Source organism: Bos taurus, chromosome 29 (genome assembly GCF_002263795.3).
Source record: "Bos taurus isolate L1 Dominette 01449 registration number 42190680 breed Hereford chromosome 29, ARS-UCD2.0, whole genome shotgun sequence".
NCBI lineage: Eukaryota > Metazoa > Chordata > Mammalia > Artiodactyla > Bovidae > Bos > Bos taurus.
The window spans coordinates 8,782,833-8,806,005 of NC_037356.1; the positions used below are offsets into that span (position 1 = coordinate 8,782,833).

A 23,173-nucleotide genomic window follows, 5' to 3' on the forward strand; every position below is an offset into this window, starting at 1 on the left:
CTGAGGCCCCACTGAGATTAGATAATGGGGTCTGTAGTGCTGATCAGAGCCGCAGCCTGACTTCTTCCTGTCAGCCTGCAAAGAGAGAACAAAGCCAGCAGGGAAGCTTCAGATTATGGGTCCAGGAGTCGCCACCGGACCGCAGGGATTCCCCATGAGCTTCCTAATTCATTCATTGATGAGGAGCCCGTGGACCGCTCTGCCCTGTGCCTCTGGTACCAGCACCGGGTTGCCTCTCTCAGGCCTCATGGAGGTGAATCCAGTAACTCCACTGAGAGTGTTTGAGAGGCCAGAACAAAAGCCATTAGAGAGTGTGACAAGGATGAAGACACACACGGGGCTGTTGAGCTGCTGGGAGAACAGGAGGGAGTGGGCAAGAGGAGAAGAAGGGGAGAGGGGCCAGGGTCGTTCCCCAAACATAAATCCAGGTCACCTTTACAGGATGAGTAAGAGTTAGCCAGGCAAGGCTGGGGGGAAGGGTGTCCTGGAAAGGGGGAACCACAGGAGGAAAGGCATGGAGGCCTGAGGCTGCGGAGTCTGTACAGATGGACACATGCAAGTGAGTGTCTTCAGGGTCAAGTAAAAGGAGAACGTGATGGGAGATGGGGCTGAAGAGGTGGCCAGGACCTCACCCTGGGGGACAGGGGAGAGGGGGTCTCTGAAGGAAGCTGAGACAGCAGGATCAGAGGAATAAAGAGAGTACAGTCGCTAAGTCAGGTTAGCCAGGAGGTTATTAGAGTGAAGAATGATTGAGTGTTGAGTATCCTAAAGATGCCCAATAAGACGGTTTCAAAAATCTCACCAACAGGCTTGGCTAATGGGGAGATCCCATGTGACCTTTGCCAAATACATTTTGATGGGCCAGTGGGAATTGAAGGCAGCCCACAGACGACTGAAAACTAGGTGAGAAAACAGAGAATCTGAGAACTTTTTCTCTGTAGAAAAGAAAAAAAGATAAAAGCAAGAATGGATTCAAATTTCAAGAGAGGATATGTGGGTTTAAGGAAGGAAAGATTCTAACAGAGAGAGTGTAGGGAGGTGAGAGAGAGAGAGAGGTTCACATTTTAAGAAAGAAGAGATAAGAATTGGCATAGAACCCGGGAAATGGGAGGGAGTGGGTTTGGGTGGGGGTGGGAAGAAGAGTTGATCTTGTCTAATTAGCTCCATTTCCTTTATAAAGCGTTCAGCACGGCGATCTGCTGAAAATGAGAAGTGAGAAAAATGATAGAGTTAGAAAGAGGAGGTCACGTGAAAGGGTCTTTGGAGAGGAGCACTGGACCCGTGCAGGCTGCAGAAAGTACAGAGGCAACAAATGGAAGAGGCTCTGCTCAGGTCCTGGCCAATAAGTGTGTTAGTCATTCAGTCATGTCTGACTCTGTGTGATCCCCAGGGACTGTAGCCGGTCAGGCTCCTCTGTCCATGGAATTCTCCAGGCAAAAATACTGGAGTGGATAGGCATTCCCTTCTCCAGGGGATCTTCCTGACCCAGGGATCGAACCCGTGTCTCCTGCATTGCAGGCAGGTTCTTTACCATCTGAGCCACTAGGGCCCTCTACAAATGGTGGAAATTATCTATGTTCAAGGTGAATCTTGAAGGAACATATCCAGGGCCTAACTAATCTCAAAGGGACACAGTTCTGAGTGGGAGCACTGATGGGTCTGAAGGTCAACCACCTATGGGGATCTGAAGGCAAATGTTTAAAGAATAAAGATTTTCTTAGTAGTTTTTACATTGCTCTTCCAGGTGATGCTAGTGGTAAAGAACCTGCCTGCCTATGCAGGAGACCTAAGAGATAAGGGTTTGATCCTTGGGTTGGGAAGATCCCCAGAGAAGAAAATGGCAGTCACTCCAATATTCTTGCCTGAAGAATTCCATGGACAGAGGAGCCTGCTGGGCTACAGTCCGTAGGGTTCCAAAGACCCAGACACGACTGAAGTGACTTAGCATGCATGCCAGCTTCTGGGTGTTGAGATTTGGGAAGAACTCATCCTGCAAAATAAGAAAAACTTGCAAATTCTGGGGCCATATTATTTATATAATTCCAGAGGCAGAGACTGAGCTATTCTCTGCTGTCAGAGACTGAGTCTCTGGTTGCAGTGACTGCAAATTAAGAAAGATTAAACTGATAAAGTGCAATCTGAGATGATGTGGTTCACAACAGAGAAAAAAAGATTCCATGACTGGAATCGCTTGGTTCAATCTTCTTCTCTTTTCCCCATTTTGCTAAATAAGTGTTTATTCAGTGCCCTCATAGGCTCACAAAGTCAACAGAAACAAAGTTTGGTGCAGATTCTGTTGGCATGCCCCTAATTTTGTTGGTGTGGGCAGATGTGGGCTGCTGTGGGCAGCATGCACAAGTTGCGTTTTGCTCTGCTTGCTTGCGGTTGAGGTTAAGAGTACCAGCTTTTCAGTTGCACTAATGGGGTTTGATCCCAGCTTACCCCTGACTTAAAACCATCATATCACTCTCCAAGCCTCAGTTTTCTCATCTGGAAAACATAGATAATATCAGTATCCAATTCCAAGGGTCCTTGTGAAGATTTAAATGAGGTCAGGCATATAAAGCATTTAGCATACAGAATGCCTGACAAGTAGAAAGTGGTCAATAAATGTTCATCCTTCCTGTTAATGTTAGCCTGACTTTCCTTATCTCTCACCTGCTAAGCTGCTCCATTGGTCCATGAGCCACAGTCAGGCAGGGTCCCAGAAGATAAGGCAGTCATGGTGTTTTTTACAGTATCACAGATTGCCTGACTCTGTGGGATGACGGTTGGAGCCATTCAGACAGAATGCCTTGAGACAAAAGCAGTCTCAGTTAGTAGCATCTGTATCATAGGAGAAAAAAGCACAGCCCCTCCTGGGTTAGCGGTAAGGGAGGCCATGTGTTACCAGCTGAACCCAACAAAAATCTTCCAAGTCCCAAGTACAAACCAGGCTGCAGGATTACTCTCTGGTAATCCCTGAGTAAGAATATGGCTCATGATATGGACCAGCCTCTGGAAGCAGACAGAAATAACTAACATTCATTCATTCATTTATTTACTCATTTATTTGTTTATTCAGTCGTTTACTTACTGGGCATCCACTATGTGGCAGAAACTGCTTTCATGTTGAGGTACAGAAATAAATCTAATTATTCTAGAGACCAAGCACATTAGAGCAGTTCTAAAGGCTGTGGCCATTTGGAATAATGTCTGTGTTTGGGACATTTTAATAAGGACTCAACATCTTTTATTTCCGTGCCCCTTGCCCTGTAGTCCTTTACACATGTTCCCTTTTTCTTTCTGGATTAAACAGGTCTTCAGAACTCAGTTGAGCTGCCATTTATTCCAATAAAACTTCTTTGACTACCCCTACCCCCAAGTCCAAGTTAGGTGTCCTTCTTAAGTGTTTCCCAAGCATGCTGGATGCTGCCAGTGGTTTTAGCATACTATATCAATGAATCATCTCCTTATTGATCTATATCTACCTCTAGCATGGAAGATCCAAGAGGCAAAGATGTGATCTTTTCCAAAGACCAGATCATTTGTCTGGTCTACCACTGTATTCCACCAGGGTAACTGGCACACGGAAATCTCTCAATAGATATATCTAGAATAAATATATGCTGATACTCACAAATGAAGTAAGCATTGTTACTTTTGTTTTACAAATTTGTTGTCAAATAATTTCCCCAAACCTAAACAGCATGATACTGGTAGAGATGGAACTGAACAAATCCTGTAGGGAGCCGCGTTAGGCATTACTGACAAAATGGAGGCATGGTCCCCAGCCCCCTCTCCTCATTCTGCAGGCACGAATCCCGGGATGAAGGAGTTAGGCCTTGTAATTCTGATTTGTCTTTTCCTCTCCTCGGCTGAGTTGACTGAAAAGGAATATTAAAGTGCTTATTGTTCTTGAGAGGAGCATGAAAAGGCACAAAGCCTTCTGCAGCTGTGCTCAGAAAATAATTCATAAAGTTAATCATTGACATTTGTTCAAGGACTTTTATAAAAGAGTGTTCCAGGATGAGCACATAGGCTGTAGCTTGAGGCCATGGGAGGGACTGCTATCTGAAGCCTATTTGTGAGGACAATGTTTATGGCAAAGGAGTTTACTGAATTTAGGGCTTAGAAATAATTAAAACAGTTAGAAGTTAAAGATTTAAGGAATGTTGTAAAGTTAGCATATTTTACTATAGCTTATAGAAGTTAGGAATTTTTAGAGACAACATCCGCTGAATCATGGAAAAAGCAAGAGAGTTCCAGAAAAGCATCTATTTTTGCTTTATTGACTATGCCAAAGCCTTTGACTGTGTGGATCACAATAAACTGTGGAAAATTCTGAAAGAGATGGGAATACCAGACCACCTAATCTGCCTCTTGAGAAATCTGTATGCAGGTCAGGAAGCAACAGTTAGAACTGGACATGGAACAACAGACTGGTTCCAAATAGGAAAAGGAGTACCTCAGGGCCGTATGTTGTCACCCTGCTTATTTAACTTACATGCAGAGTACATCATGAGAAACGCTGGACTGGAAGAAACACAAGCTGGAATCAAGATTGCTGGGAGAAATGTCAATAACCTCAGATATGCAGATGACACCACCCTTATGGCAGAAAGTGAAGAGGAATAAAAAGCCTCTTGATGAAAGTGAAAGTGGAGAGTGAAAAAGTTGGCTTAAAGCTCAATATTCAGAAAACGAAGATCATGGCATCCGGTCCCATCACTTCATGGGAAATAGATGGGGAAACAGTGGAAACAGTGGCAGACTCTATTTTTCTGGGCTCCAAAATCACTACAGATGGTGACTGTAGCCATGAAATTAAAAGACGCTTACTCCTTGGAAGGAAAGTTATGACCAACCTAGATAGCATATTCAAAAGCAGAGACATTACTTTACCAACAAAGGTTCTTCTAGTCAAGGCTGTGGTTTTTCCTGTGATCATGTATGGATGTGAGAGTTGGACTGTGAAGAAAGCTGAGCGCCAAAGAATTGATGCTTTTGAACTGTGGTGTTGGAGAAGACTCTTGAGAGTCCCTTGGACTGCAAGGAGATCCAGCCAGTCCATTCTGAAGGAGATCAGCCCTGGGATTTCTTTGGAAGGAATGATGCTAAAGCTGAAACTCCAGTACTTTGGCCACCTCATGTGAAGAGTTGACTCATTGGAAAAGACTCTGATGCTGGGAGGGATTGGGGGCAGGAGGAGAAGGGGACGACAGAGGGTGGGATGGCTGGATGGCATCACTGACTCAATGGACGTGAGTCTGAGTGAACTCTGGGAGTTGGTGATGGACAGGGAGGCCTGGCGTGCTGCGATTCATGGGGTCGCAAAGATTCGGACACGACTGAGCGACTGATCTGATCTGATCTGATCTGATAGCTAGAAGCCTATTTAAGAGATAGTGAGCTCAAGATGTTAGGGGCAAACAGGATTTAGGAAGATAAGTAGTAAACTGAGGAATGTAGCATGAGCTACAATGTAGTCACAAGTTAACTATAGGTCACATTCAGATCAGATCAGATCAGATCAGTCTCTCAGTCCTGACCGACTCTTTGCGACCCCATGAATCGCAGCACGCCAGGCCTCCCTGTCCATCACCAACTCCCAGAGTTCACTCAGACTCACGTCCATCGAGTCAGTGATGCCATCCAGCCATCTCATCCTCTGTTATCCCCTTCTCCTCCTGCCCCCAATCCCTCTCAGCATCAGAGTCTTTTCCAATGAGTCAAGTCTTCATATCAGGTGGCCAAAGTACTGGAGTTTCAGCTTTAGCATCATTCCTTCCAAAGAAATCCCAGGGCTGATCTCCTTCAGAATGGACTGGTTGGATCTCCTTGCAGTCCAAGGGACTCTCAAGAGTCTTCTCCAACACCACAGTTCAAAACCATCAATTCTTCAGCACTCAGCCTTCTTCACAGTCCAACTCTCACATCCATACATGACCACAGGAAAAACCATCGCTTTGACTAGACGGACCTTTGTTGGTAAAGTAATGTCTCTGCTTTTGAATATGCTATCTAGGTTGGTCATAACTTTCCTTCCAAGGAGTAAGCGTCTTTTAATTTCATGGCTACAGTCACCATCTGTAGTGATTTTGGAGCCCAGAAAAATAGAGTCTGCCACTGTTTCCACTGTTTCCCCATCTATTTCCCATGAAGTGATGGGACCGGATGCCATGATCTTCGTTTTCTGAATATTGAGCTTTAAGCCAACTTTTTCACTCTCCACTTTCACTTTCATCAAGAGGCTTTTTATTCCTCTTCACTGTCTGCCATAAGGGTGGTGTCATCTGCATATCTGAGGTTATTGACATTTCTCCCAGCAATCTTGATTCCAGCTTGTGTTTCTTCCAGTCCAGCGTTTCTCATGATGTACTCTGCATAGAAGTTAAATAAACAGGGTGACAATATACAGCCTTGACGAACTCCTTTTCCTATTTGGAACCAGTCTGTTGTTCCATGTCCAATTCTAACTGTTGCTTCCTGACCTGCATACAAATTTCTCAAGAGGCAGATCAGGTGGTCTGGTATTTCCATCTCTTTCAGAATTTTCCACAGTTTATTGTGATCCACACAGTCAAAGGCTTTGGCATAGTCAATAAAGCAAAAATAGATGTTTTTCTGGAACTCTCTTGCTTTTTCCATGATGCAGCGGATGTTGGCAATTTGATCTCTGGTTCATCTGCCTTTTCGAAAACCAGCTTGAACGTCAGAAAGTTCATGGTTCACATATTGTTGAAGCCTGGCTTGGAGAATTTTGAGCATTCATTTACTAGGGTGTGAGATGAGTGCAATTGTGCGGTAGTTTGAGCATTCATTTACTAGGGTGTGAGATGAGTGCAATTGTGCGGTAGTTTGAGCATTCCTTGGCATTGCCTTTCTTTGGGATTGGAATGAAAACTGACCTTTTCCAGTCCTGTGGCCACTGCTGAGTTTTCCACATTTGCTGACATATTGAGTGCAGCACTTTTACAGCATCATCTTTCAGGATTTGGAATAGCTCAACTGGAATTCCATCACCTCCACTAGCTTTGTTCGTAGTGATGCTGTCTAAGGCCCACTTGACTTCACATTCCAGGATGTCTGGCTCTAGGTGAGTGATCACACCATCGTGATTATCTTGGTCATGAAGATCTTTTTTGTATAGTTCTCCTGTGTATTCTTGCTATCTCTTCTTAATATCTTCTGCTTCTGTTAGGACCATACTATTTATGTCCTTTATCGAGCCCATCTTTGCATGAAATGTTCCTTTGGTATCTCTGATTTTCTTGAAGAGGTCCCTAGTCTTTCCCATTCTGTTGTTTTCCTCTATTTCTTTGCATTGATCGCTGAGGAAGGCTTTCTTATCTCTCCTTGCTATTCTTTGGAACTCTGCATTCAGATGTTTATATCTTTCCTTTTCTCCTTTGCTTTTTGCTTCTCTTCTTTTCACAGCTATTTGTCAGGCCTTCCCAGACAGCCATTTTGCTTTTTTGCATTTCTTTTCCATGGGGATGGTCTTGATCCCTGTCTCCTGTACAGTGTCACAAACCTCATTCCATAGTTCATCAGGCACTCTATCTATCAGATCTAGGCCCTTAAATATATTTCTCACTTCCACTGTATAATCATAAGGGATTTGATTTAGGTCATACCTGAATGGTCTAGTGGTTTTCCCTACTTTCTTATATTTAAGTGTGAATTTGGCAATAAGGAGTTCATGATCTGAGCCACAGTCAGCTCCTGGTCTTGTTTTTGCTGACTGTGTAGAGCTTCTCCATCTTTGGCTGCAAAGAATATAATCAATCTGATTTCGGTGTTGACCATCTGGTGATGTCCATGTATAGAGTCACCTCTTGTGTTGTTGGAAGAGGGTGTTTGTTATGACCAGTGCATTTTCTTGGCAAAACTCTATTAGTCTTTGCCCTGCTTCATTCCGTATTCCAAGGCCAAATTTGCCTGTTACTCCAGGTGTCTCTTGACTTCCTACTTTTGCATTCCAGTCCCCTGTAATGAAAAGGACATCTTTTTTGGGTGTTAGTTCTAAAAGGTCTTGTTCAGCTTCTTCATTGTTACTGGTTGGGGCATAGACTTGGATTACCATGATATTGAATGGTTTGCCTTGGAAATGAACAGAGATCATTCTGTCATTTTTGAGATTGCATCCAAGTACTGCATTTTGGACTCTTTTGTTGACCATGATGTCCACTCCATTTCTTCTGAGGGATTCCTGCCTGCAGTAGTAGATATAATGGTCATCTGAGTTAAATTCACCCATTCCAGTCCATTTCAGCTCGCTGATTCCTAGAATGTCGACATTCACTCTTGCCATCTCTTGTTTGACCACTTCCAATTTGCCTTGGTTCATGGACCTGACATTCCAGGTTCCTATGCAATATTGCTCTTTACAGCATCAGACCTTGCTTCTATCACCAGTCACATCCACAGCTGGGTATTCTTTTTGCTTTGGCTCCATCCCTTCATTCTTTCTGAAGTTATTTTTCCACTGATCTCCAGTAGCATATTGGGCACCTACTGACCTGGGGAGTTCCTCTTTCAGTATCCGTTGCCCCACAGGCATGGCTTAGTTTCATTGAGTTAGACAAGGCTGTGGTCCTAGTGTGATTAGATTGACTAGTTTTCTGTGAGTATGGTTTCAGTGTGTTTGCCCTCTGATGCCCTCTTGCAACACCTACCGTCTTACTTGGGTTTCTCTTACCTTGGGCGTGGGGTATCTCTTCATGGCTGCTCCAGCAAAGTGCAGCCATTGCTCCTTACCTTGGACAAGGGGTACCTCCTCACCGCTGCCCTTCCTGACCTTCAGCGTGGGATAGCTCCTCTAGGCCCTCCTGCGCCCGCGCAGCCACATAGGTCACATTAGAGGAGGTAGTTAATAGATGATAAGGCTGATTCCGAGAGAAATCTGAGAGAATCACTGAAGCAGGAACTCTGTTTGAAGAGCAACAATGATTTATGGAGGTAATAAATCTGGGAGAAGGGGTACTGAAAATTTCAAACCTCTGGCCTAATGTTTTTGTAAAAGTATAAAAGAGAATCTTAAACTTGAAATAAACAGGCAGTCCAAGAAAGATGAGAGGCTGTCTCATTACTCACCAACACTGTCCATGTCTTCAGATTGACTCCCTGGCTGCTGGAGTTGAACTCCAGCAAAATCCATAGTGTTAACTTCCAGTGAGGTACTCCTAGAAGATTCTGAGATTGCAGCCTGCTGTCTTTGAGTATTGGAGTCTTAGGAGAAAGTAAGAGAGGAGTTAAAAATGTATTAGCTCCAGATGCAGACTTTCCTCTAAAAATTCAGAAAAAAAAATTTAATTGGACAGGGACTAAGTTTTTAAAAGATATCAGTGTTCTTTAATGCTATATCTTTAAGCCGCTTACAATCATCTCCCATGCTACGACTTGTGTATCTTCCATGCTGGTCTAAGGCAGTAGATTTTACTCCCTATTCTGGGAGCCCAGGGATTTTCTGGGGTGAAGAGTGACTGTGTCAAGATGGGGAAGTAGCTCAGCAGGTGGGGCTTTGAGGCTGCACCCCCAAGTTAGAGCAGCTCTGCTCTTACTCAGGGCTGTGAACCTTTCATTTTTAAAAGAGTTACACTGCTAGAAAAGCAATACCTTGAAAACCACCAGCCTACTGAGTAATAGGGTCCACTTACTATATACCTGCTAGAGGCCAGGTCCTTTATATACTTTAAACTTCTCTCTACAAAGTAGCCTTTGTTAATAGATGAGGCAGTTGACAGTTTGAGAGATTCAGAAACCTACCCAAAGTCATCTGGATCATAAGAGAGAGAATTGTCACTCCCGCCTAGTCATTCTGCTCTCTTTCTATTTTTATATCCTGCCTTGGAGCCCTTCCCATTCAACATATATTATTGAGAATCTACTACTTCACAAGGACTTGTTAGGTTCTGGGGCAAGAAACTCACCATCTATTGGAAGAGAAAAGCATGTGAATAAATATCCACACAGAGCATTTTGGAATGCGATGCTCCAGTGAGACATGGGGTAAAGAGTGGTCACTTCTACCTGGTGGAGTGACAAGGTCATCATTTAGGTTTCTTAACGGTGGCAGTGCAGCAGTATCCGTGACGATAGGAGTGGTGAAGAGATGACATTGGAGAGTTGGGGAGCCAAATTTTAATGGATTTTGTGTGTCATGCATACAAACGTTCAGAGCCCTGTGTCTGGAAATTGCATCATTTAATTGATGTATAGTCCCCTAATCCTTAGTTGTTTTGAAAATTCCAGTCTTAGCTAAAAAAAAAAAAAAAATTTGTAGATGAGATTTGTTGCCATTTTAGAAGGAAAATGGAAAGACAATCTGAGGAAAGAAAAGTATTTGGAGGAGGGGCCCCTCTCCCCCAAGAAGTATGGACTTTAGATACTGGGGATCAGTGAAGGATTACAGTGCTTAATTTATCATGCTGTGGCTCTGAAGTCAACGAGGGCCTCCTTGACCTACACATCCAGCTAAACTTGGCCTACACTTCCAGTTTCACAGTCTGTCTGTCCCAACACTTGTTCCCTGAGGACTTACTCTCTCATGGCCCATTTGAGTCTAGATTTTGTCTTCCTCCAGTCCTGTGTTGCACCAAGGATGACCCCAACCAGGCATGAAAGTCAACGTGCAAAAGAATTCACTCACACCAAGCACACGAGCCTTGTAGATTTAACTAAAGATTTCTTAGAGGAGTTAGAGGAAAAATTTACAGCAGTCACACCAAAGTCCACTTTTAGACATTCCTGTTCTCTCCAAATTCCTCCTTCATGCAGTAACTGGCCTAAGGCGCCCGTCCTCACTTCCTGGGTCACCTGTTGAAACTTCGAATTCTTCTGTTAAGATGTTCCCCAGGCCCAGGAACAGAACTAGGCTGAGGGCCAGGGATTAAGGTAGACTTCAAGCCCCAGGTGTTTATAAAAAGCTTTTCCACCCCATATCCAACACCCTTCAGGCCAAAATACAATGTTCTTCATGAAAGGAATTCTAAAAATCCTAAATATCATATGACATCCCTTATATGGGGAACCTAAAAAGAAATTATACAAATGAACTGGGCTTCCCAGGCAGCTCAATGGTGGAGAGTCCGTGTGCCAATGCAGGGGACACAGGAGATGCACATTTCTGGCTTGGGAGCATCCCCTGGAGGAGGAAATGGCAAAGAAACTTATTTACCAAACAGAAGGAGACTTAGAGACTTAGAGAACAAACTTATGGTTGGGGAGGGAGTGGGGAGGGGGGTGAGGATGGGAGAAAGAGATGGTTAGGGAGTTTGGGATGGACCTGTACACACCGCTATAGTTAAAATGGATAACCAACAAGGACCTACTGTATAGCACATGGAACTCTGCTCAATGTTATGTGGCAGCCTGGATGGAAGGGGAGTTTGGGGGGAGAATGGACACATGTATATGTGTGGCTGAGTCCCTTTGCTGTCCACCAGAAACTGTCACAACATTGCTAATCGGCTATCCTTCGAAACAAAATAAAAATTAAAAAAAAAAAAAAAGAGGAATCTTAGTGTATAATTTCCCCTGTCTGGTTATAAAAGGATTAAGATAACAATAGACTCTTTGATCTGAAAGGATAAAGCCACACCAGTGTTTGTACTGAGATTGTACTGGGCAATCTCTCTTGAAGAATGAATCATCCTGTCAATCCTGGGCAGAAAATATGTGTCATAACCAAGCCAAGATAGGTATTGGAAGAGAATCTTTTTTGATCTTGTCAATGGGAAGAGTCAAGATGTTTAGGAGAAGATCCTAGGTGGTGGCCAGTATTATCCACAGGCAACAGGTGGGAGCTTTGAAGTGAGGTTGACTTCCCTGGTGGCTCAGATGGTAAAGCGTCTGTCTACAATGCGGGAGACCCGGGTTTGAGCCCTGGGTTGGGAAGATCCCCTGGAGAAGGAAATGGCAATCCACTCTAGTACTATTGCCTGGAAAACCCCATGGACAGAGGAGCCTGGTAGGCTACAGTCTATGGGGTCGCAAAGAGTCGGACATGACTGAGTGACTTCACTTTCACTTTTGAAGTGAGGGCTTAGGCAGAGGATCTGGGAAGTGATGTCAGCCCTTTGGATGGCTAGCTCATTGACATTCACGGAGCTTGTATGAAACAGGAGCTTGTATGAAACGGGAAGAGGTAAAATCCCTGAGAACAATCCAGTTCAAGTGGAATCAGAGCCTGTGCTTTGAAAATTGCATCATGTACTTGATTGATACTCATGTGTTTTTCTTTTGCTCTTCCCTAACCTTCAGTTGTTTTTGAAAGTCCATTTTAGCTGGAGAATCTGTGGAACTGACTTGTTGCCATTTTAAGAGGAAAGTAGAAAGATATTTGAAGAAAGAAAGAAAGATGTTGGGGGAGCATCATTCTGTTGAGAGTGTTGGAGAGTGGAGGAAGTGAACAAATTGAGAAAATCCAAAGGGGAAGAGAACACTTAGAACCTAGAGGAACAGAAGAAGAGTTTCTAGGTCCAATTCCCATCCTCCCCCTTGAGGTCCTCCTTCCAGGCCAAATTTTGAGGATATGAGTTTTATTTTATTGGGAGAAAGTAACAGTAGATTTCTTTATCAAAATATGGTTGCTAAGTTGGGCCACTCTACCCCTGTTTCTGACCCATAGTAAAGATAGGCCTTTGTCAGTAAGGTTCCTGAAACTTGTGTTCCAACACCTACTTTCAACCCCAGCCACACACCTGCTCCCTCAAGGTTTACTTGAGCATGGAGGTGGGAGATGTTGAGATGTATCCTCTAGCTCACAGGTTTCAAATAATTGTTGCTAGCATTGGAATTCTTTCCTGAGTAAAACTGTAATTGCAAGCCACAAATATGGTGCAAATACAGTGCAATAAAATTAGACTGCTCTGGTTGAATTGCAACAGGGGGTCAGGATCCCATCCTTCTTGCTCCCCTACTCCCACTTCATGCCAAGACTCCCCCAGGTTTCCTCCTGGGAACTCTAGAGATGGAAGAAGTTCTTCGTGAAGGCCACCCCACTAGATAGGCATCGTCAAAGCCCTTGCCTCATGAGCCTGGCTATTGCATGTGGGTAAAAGTTCATCTCAATCCACTTGAACATGCCCACTTTTCCCTGGAGACCCTTGTTCGTGCTAAGGGAGGCACAGAGTGCATTTGATCTGTGAGGTTACATGCCTGTGCTGACATCTGCTGAGATGTCCAACAGCTCTTCAGGTCCTCAATCATCTATCCATCCAGGTTGCCTTTGAATCATTCTTCATTCATATCTGAAAGCTTCTTTTGTGTCTTTTGTCCTTTCAGGAATGATTCTGTAACTCCAGTGTCACACAATGACACAGGAAACTAAGTCTCTCTATAACTTCCAAAATCACTGCAGATGGTGACTGCAGCCATGAAATTAAAGGACACTTCCTTCTTGGAAGGAAAGCTATGACAAAGCTAGATAACATATTAAAAAACAGAGACATCACTTTGCCAACAAAAAGTCTGTCTAGTCAAAGCTATGGTTTTCCCAGTAGTCACATATGGATGTGAGAGTTGGACCATAAAGATGGCTGAGAGCTGAAGAATTGATGCTTTTGAAGTATGGTGCTGGAGAAGACTCTTGAGAGTCCCTTGGACAGCAAGGAGATCAATCCAGTCAACCCTAAAGGAAATCAACCCTGAATATTCATTGGAAGGACTGATGCTGAAGCTCCAATACTTTGACCACCTGATGCGAAGAGACAACTCATTGGAAAAGATCCTGATTCTGGGAAAGATCAAGGACAGGAGGAGAAAGGGACAACAGAGGATGAGATTATTAGATAGCATCACCGACTCAATGGACTTGAGTTTGAGCAAACTCTGGGAGATGGTGAAGGACAGGGAAGCCTGGCAAGCTGCAGTCCATGGGGTAGAAAAGAGTCAGACATGACTTTAGCAACTGGACAACAATATAACCTGCATATAACAGGCAATCGTTTCTTCTCAAACATCTTTCAAGATTTCTGGCACAGGTTTTCTTTATTCCTGAAGCCTGCAAGCATTCTATTAGGGTGTTTGAAGCTTCAAAATAGAATACCCAACAGAGAGTAACTTAAAGCATAAGACAAAATATTGTTTACTGGAACAAGAAGTCTGGAAGTGATGGGGAGTAAGGAGATTGACTCTTTTCAGCAATATAACGATGTCATCAAGGACCCAGGTATTTTGCATATTCCCCCCCACCGTGTCCCCTGCCCCTCCATCATCAGGCTTGTTGCATGGTTGGAGTTGGCAGACACTGTCTCAGACATCACCTCTTACACAACAATTCCAAAGACTGGAAAAAAGCCTCCACATCTATCTTTATTTTTTAAATTGGAAAGTATAACAGACAGAACAGATTGTCGAGTAAGAAGATGATTTTATTCAAGCTATTGCAATAGGAAGAATGTTCATGAATGAGAAAGTTCTCTAAGAAAGGAAAGGGGGGCCTGGAATTTTAATGAGGATAGGTCAGCAAAGGGGTCATCCACAGTCTTATAAGAGTCATGAAGAAGACTAGAGATGAGTCTTCTTTTAGTGCATGGGAGAGCATTGCTGTAGCTGTTTCTTGGAATACAAAAGAGAAGAGAGATTTCAGAGAACAAATGTGTGGGGGAATTTCTTAGCCAGCTCTGTTTTCTGAGAGCACAGGCCTCAGGTAAAGTTCAACACTGCCTGCCCTTTTTTTGAAAAATGAATGAATATCACTTGTCACTGAACAACTCAGAAGTAATTTATAAACCCCTGAATGGAGTGAAGCAGAGTCTGAGAAATAGTCTCTTGAGGACTTTTTGTTGCTTCTATTCCTGCAAAACCAGTTCAACCATCTGCAGAGAAGTGGTGGCAAAGGTAGCTTATTTTAGGGTCCTGGAGATCAGGCGTCTTAAAAGAAATATGTTTAAAGGGCTTCCCTTGTGGCTCAGCTGGTAAAGAATCCGCCTGCAGTGCAGGAGACCTGGGTTCGATCCCTGGGTTGGGAAGATCCTCTGGAGAAGGGAAAGGCTACCCACTCCAGTATTCTGGCCTGGAGAATTCCATGGACTATATAGTCCATGGGGTCGCAGAGAGTCGGACATGACTGAGCGACTTTCACTTTAAAGTGAAAAAGAGAAAGAGTGATATAAAAGGTTGTATTAAAGAACCAGGAGTTGTACTCTAAGAGTAGCCAGTCCAGTGGATTCCCACAGGCCAGTGGAGGAACACATCCAGTTATGCAGCACAGCTCCTTGAGTTTCTTGAAGGTCTTGAGCTAGAATGTCAGTGTTCTTGGTGAAATTGCTGTCCACAATCAAGGTCACCTCTCATAAGGGCATGCATGACCCAAGCATTTCACCAGCCTTCCTTAGTAGTCCAGAGAGTGGCTTGTCAAGAGAGAATTCCAGCTCACGCATGCTCTGCGTGATGGATAGTGCTTCAAGCTTTATATCAAGCAATAGAGCTCCAGCTTCCAGACCTTCTTCAGGTCCTGGGGCAAATGGCCAGCTGCAAGGCAACCAAGAGTCCCAGAAGGAATATGGACAGTCAAGCTATAGTTCTTAGGTATGCCACCAGGCAGAAGGCAGACAAATTGGAAAAGTTAGTTTGGAAGGTTGTAGCCAGATACTGAAGGAATCTGGAAGAACTGAAAATTGGGGGAAAACTGACTATTTGGGCAAGGTAACAGGATCTGGTTCAATTTGCAGGTACCCAGGTACCAAAACTGGTTTTTCCACGGGGAAGAAGGAAGTCAGTTAATCTCTGCCTGACAAGACAAAGTTTGCATATCCATTGTCTGCAGTTTATAGAGAGGTATAAAATAGCTCAAATACAATGACAATCTCATAAATAGACCCATTAAATGTAGCCAGCTCTGACCACAATTAAATCCCCTTTCAGGAACCTTCTACAACTTTCTATATCCATTGCATATCCTTTATTACAACTTCTCAAAGTGGCAAAACATAAACACATTTATTAACAGACCCAAATAGCATATAAAAATAAGAAGCAAAAGTATATTATACTTAAATTATACTTAGTGACACCATTTCAGTATTCTGTCTTTTTAGAAATGATCTTAGTATCTAACAAATATCTATTAATGAAGTCAACTTAGCATCTGTCCAGGATTTTGAGAGTTGCTTAATGATCTTGGAAATTATCTTCAAGCTAACATACTAGAAAACATAATTACTATTGAAATAAAGCTTGTCAGAATAATATTTGGTATGATTAAACAAATATTTGAATTAAAAAAATTCTAAAATTCTATGTATTTAGTAGAAGTAATGCTAACTTAGAGCTTCCCTAGTGGCTAAGTGGTAAAGAATCGCCTGCAAATGCAGGAGACTTGGGTTTAATCCCTAGGTTGGTAAGATTCCCTGGGAAACGAAATGGCAATCCACTCCAGTGTTCTTGCCTGGGAAATCCCATGGACAGAAGAGCCTGGTGGGCTACAGTTCATGGGGTCTCAAAAGAGTCAGGCACGACTTAGTCACTAAACAACAGCAATGCTAACTTACTCTATCAGTAAATCTGGATAAGTTTAGGAAGAAGATAGTTGTGTAGAGTAAAAACATATTTGTATCATGCATAACTATAACTCAGAAAGCAGCTGTTTTATTAAACTGAAATTGTTGAACTAGTCTTGTTTGCAGAAGATTTACTTGCATCCTGAGTACTTGAATTTTTTTTAAATTTCTAAGTTTGTTTCTGTAAGAATACCTTTTTATTTTTTTTACCTTGAAAGTATTCCAGGCTCAATTTCCTTTATTTCTGGGGTATTTTTTTTTTTTTTAGGAACATTTAATTTATATATGAGGTTTTTTGTCTCTAAGCCAGCCAGAATACAAAGAGTTCCTTTAAGATATTTAATAATATAATTTGGGCATGCCACCCAGAGAATACTACACACTCAGATAATGAGAGGTTTTCTGAATTACAGACATATAAGCATGCATAGGGGCTTCCGTAGTGGCTCAATGGTGAGGAATCCATCTACCAGTTCAGGAGATGCAGGTTCAATCCCTGGGTTGGTAGGATCCCTGGAGGATGAAATGGCAACCCACTGCAGTATTTTCACCTGGGAAATCGCATGGACAGAGGACCCTGGTGGGACTACAGTCCACAGGGTACAGAAGAGTTGGACACGACTGAGCCACTAAACAACAGCAACAACAAACATACCCAGAGAGGGAGCCACCTACAGCTTCAGTTGTAAATTTCAGCCATGAGTTAAACGGGTCCTCCTTTTTATTCTCAGCCTTCTTTCTCATACTTGCACTTTGAAATCCTCCCTTTCCTCAAAGCTGATTCTCATGTGCCTCTCCCGTGAAGCCTTGCCTGAGTCCCCTGCAGGGGGTAATTTCTTACATACCCCTTACTCCTCCCTGACCACTTGAATCAATCAACCTGGATACGGTTATTTATGCATATTCCTCATCTTCTCTCTAAATCCAAACTCAGGGATGGCAGAGACCAGGTTATCTTTCCTTCAACAAGCATTCATTTTACACCCACTGTATTTCAGGTACTGTATGCTGCTAAGTCACTTCAGTCGTGTCCGACTCTGTGCGACCCCATAGATGGCAGCCCACGAGGCTCCCCCGTCCCTGGGATTCTCCAGGCAAGAACACTGGAGTGGGTTGCCATTTCCTTCTCCAATGCAGGAAAGTGAAAAGTGAGAGTGAAGTCGCTCAGTCGTGTCCGACTCTTAGCGACCCCATGGACTGCAGCCTACCAGGCTCCTCTGTCCATGGGATTTTCCAGGCAAGAGTACTGGAGTGGGGTGCCATTGCCTTCTCCATCAGGTACTGTATAGGTACCTTTTAAACAACAAGTGACCAAAAGTTAGGATCCTGCTTTCATGGGCTTCTAGTTTGGAACTGGATATATACATTTGCGTTCTCTGCAACATTTGCAGTGGTTTGTGGAATACATTAATAAAGGAATAGCTTTAGGCTTAGATTTACCCTGGTACTTGAAAGGGAAGTAACATTTTTTGGGGGGGGCTATTATGTACCCTGAGCTCATGGGCACTTTGGACAAATCATTTACTTTGATCCTACTAATATCCAGAGTCTGAGTTGAGTGCTTTGTATACATATTTCTAATCTTTACAGCAACCTTGTAAGGCAGATGATTTTTTCAGTTTTGTATTTATTTGGCTGTGCTGGGTCTTCGTTGCTGTGAATGGCTCTGCAGTCCCTCTCCTGTTGTAGTGCACAGGCTCTAGACACACGGGCTCCAGTAGTTATGGCTCGGGGCTCCAGAGCGAGGGCTTAGAAGTTGTGGCACATGGGCTTAGTTGCCCACGGCATTTGGATCTTCCCGGACCAGGGAATGAACCCATGTCCCCTGCATTGGCAGGCGGATTCTCAACCATCAGACCACCAGGGAAGTCCCAGGTAGATGATTTTGCAGAGGAAACAACTAAGGCATAGGGAAGTTATCCCCCTTGCCCTGAGTCGTGGTGATTGTAAGTGTCAGTAAGGAATTGGAACCTATGTCTGTCTGACTCCAAAGCTGCAAGTCAGACTACTGAGCTTAGTTGAACTGCCTTGCAGAAAGCTCAGGTTGTGTCTCCCAGAAGACATGTCACAGGTTAAGTCCTGACTTGGGGAGCCTGTGCACAGCAGGCAGTTAAGGACAGGCTGGACCACATCAGTGACCCGAGGGCCCTTCCAGCCCTCAGTCAGGTGAGTCCTGGTGGGAGCCTTGGCCAGCAAGTGGTGGTGTGCTTTGTGCAGCTGAGGCTGAGGTTCCCAGGGGGCAGAGGGCTCTCTCACTTGGAACTGCAGCCCACCGGGCAGTGAGGAGCCAGGAGCTACCAAGGAACGAGAGCTGTTCATGCCAGAAGCACACCCTTCCCACTGAGACCATACATCACATTCCTTGTTTTCAGATGAGTGCTCAGAGCTGGCTTTTCATGGAAGAGATGCTGTATGCAAATGAGCTTGGTGATAACCAGTACCAAATGCATTGTCACCCATCAGGTTCACAGCAAGTGGCTGCAGGCAGTCTAATTGATGTGATGTTGGGAAGGAGTGGGATAAGGGTTGCTGCCTTGACCTGAAGGATGAAGTAGCTCCCTCACTCCCTGCGGAAAACTAGGACCAGTAGTAAGAGCAAAGAGCTTTTAGGACACATTTACTATGAGTTAGGGGCTTTACGGGCTTCCCAGGCGGTGCAGTGGTAAAGAATCTGCCTACCAATGCAGGAAACACAGGAGACACATGTTCGATACCTGGGTCGGGAAGATCCCCTGGAGAAAGAAATGGCAACCCACTCCAGTATTCTGTCTGGAAAATTCCATGGACAGAGGAGCCTGGTGGGCTGCAGTCCATGTGGTGTCAAAGTCAGACATGACTGAGCACACTACTCAGGGGCTTTACAGATGTAATCATATTTATTTATCACAGTCAACCTCATAAGGTGGGCACTGTTATTATCCTTCCCAAATTACCAATGAGGAATCAGGCACAGAGAAATTTAAGTCTCCTGTCCTATGTTACAAGTCAACAAAAACAGCAGGATTTGAAACCAGATTGTTTAAATCCAAAGACTGTGCCCTTAACCACTACATTATATAGCACCTCCAGGCAAAACTAACACGGATGATTATTACAATAATAGCCACACATGCACCGCACCTCGTGTGTCCACACCCCTTTGCAGTCTGTCATTGTTGCCTGTCTTATCGGGAAGTGGAATCTCTTGCTCCACACTCTCTTTTTTTTTTTTCTATCTAACCTGGACACGATTGAAGTGACTTAGCAGCAGCAGCAACCTGGGCTAATCGCATGACTTGCTTTGATTAATAATTATGGTTGAAGTGACACTGTGGGAGTTCCAGAGCCTAGAGCTCAGGAGGCTATGCAACTTCCACTCTTACCTTCTTGGAATTTTGAGGCCACCAAAATTCCAGGCTATCCCCCTGGAGGATGAGAGGTCACGTGGAGAGGATGAAGGCTCTCCAGCCCACAGCCAGCACCAATTGGCAATTGAGTAAGACCCTTTTGGATATTCCAGCTACAGCTGACTCCCCTTGTCTGCAGCCATACCTGTGAGCCCAGGAGAAACCAGTGCAACCTCCCAGTAAATCCACTGAATCAAAAATAGTAAGCTGTCATCTTAAGCCACTAAATTTTGAGGTGATTTGTAATGAAGCAATTGATAACTAAAATACATAGGTTTTAAATTCATGTCTATCTTGGGCTAGCTGCTTTTTAGTAAGGGTTACATGAAAGAGAATTATATGGGTGGTTTGAGCTAGAGGAATGAAGACAGCATGTAATTAAACCCTTTTATTTTATAGAGGAAGAAACCCATCCCAGAGAGGAGAAGTGACTTGTCCCAAACCACAGTTTTTATAGCCTGAGTCAAGACTAAACCTGTCTTCAGATTTCCACATCTAGAATTCTTTCTGCTACATGACACTGTCCAACTACACTGCATTAAGAGAGTAAAAGAGCTATTTCCAACTAATTTTAAGAATAAACATGAAAAGCTGTTTATAGTACCTAGTGTTAAATTTATAGTCTTAAATTGTGACATCCATGCAAAGAGATCCGTATGCCAAGGACCCATAAGATGCCAGGAAAGAAGCAATTACTGGAAACAAGGCTGTGAATTGTCATAATTGACTGTATATATATATTGTCTCTGGCAGGATCTGTGCATTTACAGATATGCCAGCTTCTTGGTAGACCAGTTGTTCTCACCTTGGCTGCACATTGGAATCATCTGAGGAGTTTTAAAGATTGTCTGAGGCTGACCCAGGCCTCAAAAGTTTGAAAATTGATTCTCAGTGGATCTGTTGTACAGCTGTGGCTGTGAACCCCTGCTCTGGACTGTGCATTCCTGGAGGGGCAAGATTTTTATCTTTGCACCCCCCAGAGTGCCATGCCAGAGAACAATTGTTGATTGAAATTGGGGACACAGTGCTGAAAGTCCCTACAGAGAGCAGCTATGGCAGAGTGGAAAGTACATGGGCTTTGACGTCAAAAAAATCTGTCTTTGCCTCTCAATTTTGCTTATTTAGAGGCTGTGTAACCTTGAATACAACAGGCTGTCTGAGGCATCTATAAAATGGATATAAAGATGATACTAACTGCCAAGGGATGTTATAAATTCCACTGAGGTTATTTAGCTTTCAAAAAGCTCCTTGATAACAGTAAAGACCTTCTCAATATTGCTATTTCTATTCAGAAAGGAAATAGAGAAACTTTTTAAAGAAAACAAAATGGTAAAAGCAATGAAAGATTATAATAATTTAAGCAATACAGAGAGTTATTTTTAAAAATCAAGTACAAATTACCTATTATTCCTCCATGAAAAGTGAAAGTGTGAGTCACTCAGTGTGTCTGACTCTTTGTGACTCACATAGACTACAGTCCACCAGGCTCCTCCGCTCAAGGGATTTTCCCAGCAAGAATAGTGGAGTGGATTGCCATTCCCTTCTGCAGGGGATCTTCCCAACCCAGGGATTTGAACCCTTGTCTCCTGCTTTGCAGGCAGATTCTTTACCATCTTCCACCAGTAGCTTCATAATTCTTCCATAAGTACATGTAAACATTTTGTTATTTCTCCTTCCAGGTGTCTTCATTGCTGTCTCTCTGTGTGCCTGCACACACTCAAACACATCCACAAAAACACGATTGGAAAAATACAGGAAGACGTTGTGTTCATTTTCCTTGTTAATACCTTGAGTTCTTCATATCCATGAATGGAGTAGTTTTTGTGATGTACTTTGAACCTAGTGACTTGATGAACAATTGAAAGAGGTAATATGGCTATGATGAAATGGAAACAAGAGCAAAGCCAGTGTAAATTTGCAGAAAATTTACACATTTGGGGTGCCTAATGATTGTTGAAAATTATTTCCAAGGTTCCATTGTGACTAACCATTTTCTCCTATGACAAGACTGGTAAGTGTTTTCGCTCAGTCGTGACTCTCTGTGACTTCATGGACTGTAGCCCACCAGGCTCCTTTGTCCATGGAATTATTCAAGTAAGAATACCAGAGTGGGTTGCCATTGCTTTCTTCAGGAGGTCTTCCTGGCTCAGGGATCAACCTGGGTCTCTGCATTGCAGGCAGCTTCTTTACCATCTGAGCTACCGGGGAAACCCTAAAAAGACTGATGCTTCCTACAAAAGCTTGGGAATTGGCATAAATAGTCTCGACCCAGGAGCCTTCCCTCTCTAGAAAGGCCTTAGTCACAGCCCCCAGATCCTTTCGGCCAGCAACCATTATTTACATGTGGCTTCAAAGCCAGTGAGGAAAGGAATGGAAGGAAGACCAGAAAGTGCTTATTCAAGTAACTATTAATTTGAGGAAAGCAAGTTTCATACCCGAGCCAAACTAAAGTTGATCCAAAAGTCAACAGTTAAAAAAGCCAGAGCAAACACACAGGTCAAATCTCTGAGGGCTATACTGTCTAGCAAGAGATCCAGCTTCAGGAAGGACACGCAGATGACTGACCCCTTTCTGGCTCAAGCCTCCTTTTTTTCTGGATGTAATGCCTAATAGCATCAGAGTCTCTTATGTGTCTGTCGCCTGGCAGCCTTGTCCATAAGGAGGCTGTGTTTACAGAATCGATGAGGAACAGAGGAAGGGCATCTGTGTATCTAAACAAGAGGCCTCTTTTAAGGATGCTTCCAGCATGGGCACGTGTGCGAGTGGCTCCATAAAAACAAGGCATTTGCCAGAGCAATGCCTTGTTCTGCCCAGGAACCGCTGCTCAGAACAGCCTTGGAATTTTTCTTTGCAAATTTTCTTTGGAGGCCCACAAGAAAAACCTGTTTCTTTCTTTCTTTTTTTTTTTTTGTACCTTCTGATTTTTTTGTTTTGTTTTGTTTTTGTTGTTATGTGGATCTTGTTTAGAATAAAAGGAACTAAACTTGGAGTTGGAGAAACCTATGTGTTAATTCCAATTAATTTACTAATTGGTTGAGTGTCCTTAGATAATCACATATCCTCTGTGTTTCTTAATTTCCTTATCGATAACGAGAGGAGCATGATCATTACCTGCTTCCCATCACTTATCACGAGGGAAATTACCATGTTGCAGTGGTAGCCTCTAAGGTCACTACCAGGCCAACTGGTACACCCTACCTGAGGTCATGGAACAGAAAGGCTCACTAACCAAGTGGATTACACAATCATTGTAAAACACATAAAGAAAGCAAGAAGAAAGAGATGAGCACTCGGGTGCCG

At 43.5% G+C, this 23,173-nt stretch overlaps 1 long non-coding RNA gene across 1 annotated transcript in view; it reads left to right on the top strand.

The window, feature by feature from the left end:
* LOC112444849 (uncharacterized) overlaps positions 1-22,862 on the top strand; it is a 60,482-nt gene extending 37,620 nt beyond the window's left edge. The window contains exons 2-3 of the long non-coding RNA XR_003033218.2: positions 13,270-14,155; positions 21,553-22,862. This is a non-coding gene — a long non-coding RNA (uncharacterized lncRNA). The remainder of the gene's footprint in view (positions 1-13,269; positions 14,156-21,552) is intronic.
* The last annotated feature ends 311 nt before the right edge of the window (positions 22,863-23,173 follow it).